This window comes from Oncorhynchus kisutch, linkage group LG4 (genome assembly GCF_002021735.2).
Source record: "Oncorhynchus kisutch isolate 150728-3 linkage group LG4, Okis_V2, whole genome shotgun sequence".
NCBI lineage: Eukaryota > Metazoa > Chordata > Actinopteri > Salmoniformes > Salmonidae > Oncorhynchus > Oncorhynchus kisutch.
Window position 1 is genome coordinate 23,231,668 of NC_034177.2, and position 5,434 is coordinate 23,237,101.

Genomic DNA, 5,434 nt, shown 5'->3' on the forward strand with positions numbered 1-5,434 from the left:
TAGATGAGCATTGTTCAAAAATGTTTAGTTGTTATTTGTCTCTTGCAGCTTTTGTATTTAAAGTACAGACAGTATCAATGTTGTATTTTCTGGTCATTTAATCACTGTCGCTGGAGACATGAAAATTAGAATAGTCACGAGTATTGAGATGCATGGAGGAAACCTCAAATACAATAGATAATGCATACAAACGGTCGGTGTATCCTATTTCCCTCTGTTGCTAAAATAATAGGAGCTAGATTTACTCTGTTCTTTCCGTGTGTTTATATAAGGCTACATGTATAAACAATTTCCTAACTGAATGTGACATTTGTCCATATGCTTGCACATATAGTTGACATGTATTAATAACACCACTGAGGTTGTAAACGTTAGGTCTATGGGTCATTGTGATCATGGTGTCTTTAAAATTGGACCATTCTCTCCAATAAGAATCTCATGCAAATGGACAGAACAATGTTACAGAAAAAACTATACTAAGAGACATGTATAGCCTAGTGTAGGTCTAGCCTACTGATAAGGTCCGCATTTTTACAACTAAAGCTACTGGCTACCATTTATTATCTCATTCTAAAATACATCCTCTACAGGACTTTTGTTGTGAAAGATGGGTTTTTATGTCTCTCCTTCGTAAGGTGACGTCACGCTCATGAAATTGACAGGCCACCTGTGGGGACGAATCGGGATTTAAATGGATATGGCCATCATAAAAACTGTAGGTTGTGATACGGCACATGGCAGAAAGATGCACAGTCAATACTTTCGATTCCAGTTCCAGAGGCGGCGCAGACAGCATCTGCAAGGTAGGCTATCTCTGATTTCTGATCGACTCTTGTTGTTTTATATTTGCTGAATGATAGAATGATAAAATAATGAATGAGGTATGGATGTAAAGAAACACAGGTGTATATAAGGAGGGTAGTCTGTTTTCTCTTGACTATAAATCGTGTTTTGCAAAACCGCCTGAAACGAGCCACATCTGATTGACAAAGAACTAAGCATTGCTACAATTATACGCCTGATTCTCGAGAAGGCAAGTTGGCAAAATGAGACTTGAGAGGTGGAGCTGAAATGCAAAGAAATGATATTAAATGCATGCCAATATGTGGGTCACATCGTGGGCGTATGTATGTGACTCTATTGAGTTGAACATTTGATTATTTCACAAATGTGACTTTTCATTTTGATTCATTTTTTCATACTCTTGTACCACACTTTCAGATGTATACGTGGGACGACTGGTCAAACCGCAATAGTTCATGTCGGGAGGGATGCTGATCATATCAACAGGTAGAACGCAGCGAGCACAACTTGTTGGAATTATTTCTGAGGGTGTCTATAGCATAAACTGTTCCTGTAGATTCGTAATGTTCCTGTGATAGCCTATATAATCAGTGAAATCTAAGCTTTATATTTTCGCATAATGTGAACAATAACCTATTGTACGATTTTTAGTAGGCTAGCCTACATATGCCCTTTAACCTCCCCATTACAAATGATTTATTCGACTATAAAAACAGAAGGTCAGAGAAAATCTGCACTTTGTTACTGTGTAATAGCCCCTAAGCAAAGTTCAAAGTGACATTTTTCTGGTTTCTCTCCGGCAGTTAGAAGAAGACCGAAGGCTTGCGAAAAGGTTATATTGATTATAGGAAAGACCCCCGCAAAGAAAGATAATGTCCCTGTGGTTGTGTTTACATAATGGCTATAATTAGATTTGAAGAGCTCTTTATTACAGTTATCCCTGACAAATCCATATCAGCCAGTTGGCTATGTCCTCGTATTTACTGTTATAGTAGCCTACAATACTTTTGTTTAAGGGTGACTGGCGAATTGGATGGGTAAAATAAGACAACGTTTATCGTTCTATTTTAGGCCTACTTTAGACTCATATGGGAACACATGCTCCCGTGTAGCTTCGACCATAAGCAATTGTCACTTCAGTTTGATGGTTTAAATAATGACTAATTCTCAATTTTTGAATTGAATAATTATTTTACTATAATGTCATGCAACACGTAGTTGTGAACTCGTTTTGTAGCCTTGTAATAGCAATGACCATAGCCAAGTAGTAAGTTATGCTGGTGATGACCTCTGGAAGCATATAGAAATACTATGTTTTTAAAAGACAATAATAAGTTAATTACTTTATACTGGTCAACCTTGGAAATCAAGCAAATATAAAAGCTTACTCACATTTCTGGAACAAATATAACACAAAAATCACGTGCTTTACTATTCAGCGTGAGGTGACTTGTTAAAAACCTGTTCACTAATCATTTCAGCACCACCGGGGTGACCAGCTCCAATGTCGAGTAATAGGCTGTGCGGGACACGTTCCCGCTCAAGTCTAATCATTTTCAGCACCGCTGTTTTGTCCAAATAATCGGGGGCATTTTAGTCGAATGGAAGATTTATTTTCAACAACAAGTGTTACCTAAGCATAATCAAATGTCACCATTCACCTGTTAGGCCTATATGTTTTATGATACTAACTAGGCTACAGTGTACGTCCTAATTGTAACTAATAGTCTTAGAATGTTTTATAAAAATACTTCATATTTAGAGACGCTCCTTATATCTTATACCTACGATTTGTGCAATGTAGCCTTATTACAACTCTCACATACTTCTGCGCTGTGTCTATGCTGAACAGGCTGGCTGGCAGGTTGTCTGAAACATCATGATTACACATTTACATGGAGAAACTCTCCCCATTATGGTGCCACAAATAGTGTGCTGCATATTCAGTCTGTACCCAGGCAATACAATTATTTACAGCAGGTGTTCAAACAAGACCGTTTGTGCATTGATCCAATTAATGCAATTAGATGCAGCTTGGTTATGACTTAACAATGTCCAACTAGTGCATGCAGGGATAAAGGAGTAGTATGCCCTGAGAAGAGTGTTGACTCATTAGCAGTAGCTATCTCTGGGGGAAAACACCTGTCTGAATTCACTGATATGTGAACCCAACACATGCCTTAAATAAAATAAAATCTCCACACCTATAAACACATCCAGGCATTACCATTTTCTGTTTCAATGGATTGTTTGAGACTGTAGGCTTTTGTCTTTACAGCAAACAGATGTATTTCATATCAAATTAAGCCCGTTGGATTGTACAATAGCAACCATCTTCTATTTGATAAAGATACCCAGCAGGGTAAGTGCATATTTACCAAATCCCCTTCTGTTGGCACCCTCAGATAGCTAGCTGCTTTCTGTGTAACACATTTTACCTCTAATTTGGATTTATAATGTTTATAAAGTGGGACCATTGTTGGCTTCCCTTTGTGGAATGATTGGCCATCATGTCCATTGTAATTTAAAGGTATAAGAAATAATATTCTTAAATAATCTTTGTGTAACCAGTAATATTGACATCTTCAGACAGGAGCTCACCATGCAGTGGTGTTTTATCCCTCTTGGCAGCTAACCTCAGAAAGAGGGCAATCTGACATTTTAAGGAGTACCTCCACATGAAACCTCCCCTTTTTGAGGCTTTTAAAGAAAAATAAAGAATGAATAGCACCGTAGGGACATTTTATTGACATCAAAACATTGCAGAATCTGTGTAAAGCGGGAGCCATTTGTCGCTGTATTTGAAGTGCAATCACAATCAGCATGCATTGGCAGTGACAATGCTATTCCTCCCTGCCCCCTCCAGTGATCCCCCATGGAGCAGCAGGGAGACTGAGACCCCTGTTTGATCTGGCCTTGTTACTGGCGTCTGAAGGATGAACGCTCTGCTCCGCACAACACAAAATGATCCAGGGTGAGAGAGAGAGCTTGCAAAATCTTCTCTCCTCCCAAATGGCGAAATGTGTATAATTGCAGCAACTTGCTTTAAAACTGCAACATTTTCTCTACGCCCCACGGCAAAATTTGTACAATTACAGGAAATGAACTCAAAAACGTTTGTTTTCTCTCCTCCGTCAAAATTTTGCTTAGGTCCCTCAAAAGGCTGTAAACGTGTTTGTCTAAGGTGTTTTGCATATAAATTATTTAACCTAATACAAGTGACATTTAAAGTGCCATGCTTATGCCGGTAAATGTGTGTCATGGATTGACATTGCTTTTGTTTCTTTCTGAAGACAATTCTGAGACAGATCTTAAGGGTGCTGGCTGACATGGCTTGTTTTTCTCCAACAGAGTGATTATTTATGAAATTGTAAAATTGAAATTAATTGCACTTGTATGTCACTCTGGATAAGATTACTAAAATTACTCAAATGTAAATCAGCCTGGAAGTGAGTTAGAGAAACATTGTCTTTGCAGAAAGACACATATTGTAATATTTACATGTGACATGTATGTACAATATGTGCATCATACGTGTGGATACAGCTTTGTCTCAGAAATAGGTTGCAAAGGGACGGTATATTACTGGAAACGTTTTAAGTGTACTAGTAAATTACCAGAATTTTGGTATCTTTCAAGGATTTTATCAAGGATTTTATCTAGTGGCCCCTTTGGGTACTTCAGATTATCACAGGTGTCTGTAATTATCTCTGCCCCTCTGTGTGGCCTTATCACATGTAAAATATCTGAAATAATTAAATAATATTATTTAAAAATAGAATGACAAAGCTGTAAAAGGTTATCCTAAATATAAACCATCAACTTAGTGAATACCATTGGTGTTTCAGCATTAAATAAAAATTTAAAAAATACACTTTCATTTATTTTACGATGTCAATATGTATTTGTTGTCGATGTTTTGGTGTCAAACTGGTGGCAGTTGTGAAGAAAAGTGAATAGTTGGAAGAGTTGCAGAGTTAATTGAAAATAATTTAATTGTTAAATAGATGCTTTTTTCATTAGTTAGGCTATTTTTTCTTGAACAATATGGTAAATCTACTAGAACCTCATGGACAATATGGTAAATCTACTAGAACCTCATGGACAATATGGTAAATCTACTAGAACCTCATGGACAATATGGACACAGATATATAAAAAAATACTTCATAGAAATATTTTTTGGGGAAAGTTATTCAAGCGTAAATAACCAAAGTTACGATAGATTGCCATATATTTTCTGTTAGTTACCAAAATTACTGAAGATTCTTGTAACTTTGGTAAATTATAGGTAGCTTTGCAACCCTAATCAAAAATAAGTTATACCCTTGAGGCTCCAAAATGTTAATGTGATATATTGTTAGAACAATATAATTACAAACAAGAATTTCAGTTCTGGGTCTATCACTAAATTGCATTACATGTCTACATGTCAAAACATTTCTAATATTTTCTAAATGTGAATCGATTGAACAATTCAATTCCCACTTATCTTTCAAGGTCTCGGTTGTGTGTGTGAAGTGACATGCCAAGCATTGCATTTTCTGCCACTGGTGCATTGTAAGGAAATTCATCAACATATCTGTATGTGGCAATGTAGTTTTTCTGACACCTCTATTTGTCAGAGAGT

At 36.8% G+C, this 5,434-nt stretch overlaps 1 long non-coding RNA gene across 2 annotated transcripts; it reads left to right on the plus strand.

The window, feature by feature from the left end:
- The first annotated feature begins 649 nt into the window (after positions 1–649).
- Positions 650–4,702, plus strand: LOC109888629 (uncharacterized). 2 transcript variants are annotated; one of them, XR_002255164.2, is made up of 4 exons: positions 650–803; positions 1,222–1,290; positions 3,083–3,166; positions 3,671–4,702. It is a non-coding gene; the product is annotated as an uncharacterized LOC109888629 (long non-coding RNA). The 2 variants fall into 2 exon arrangements; XR_002255163.2 differs by lacking the exon at positions 3,083–3,166 and having other exon boundaries at positions 661–803.
- The last annotated feature ends 732 nt before the right edge of the window (positions 4,703–5,434 follow it).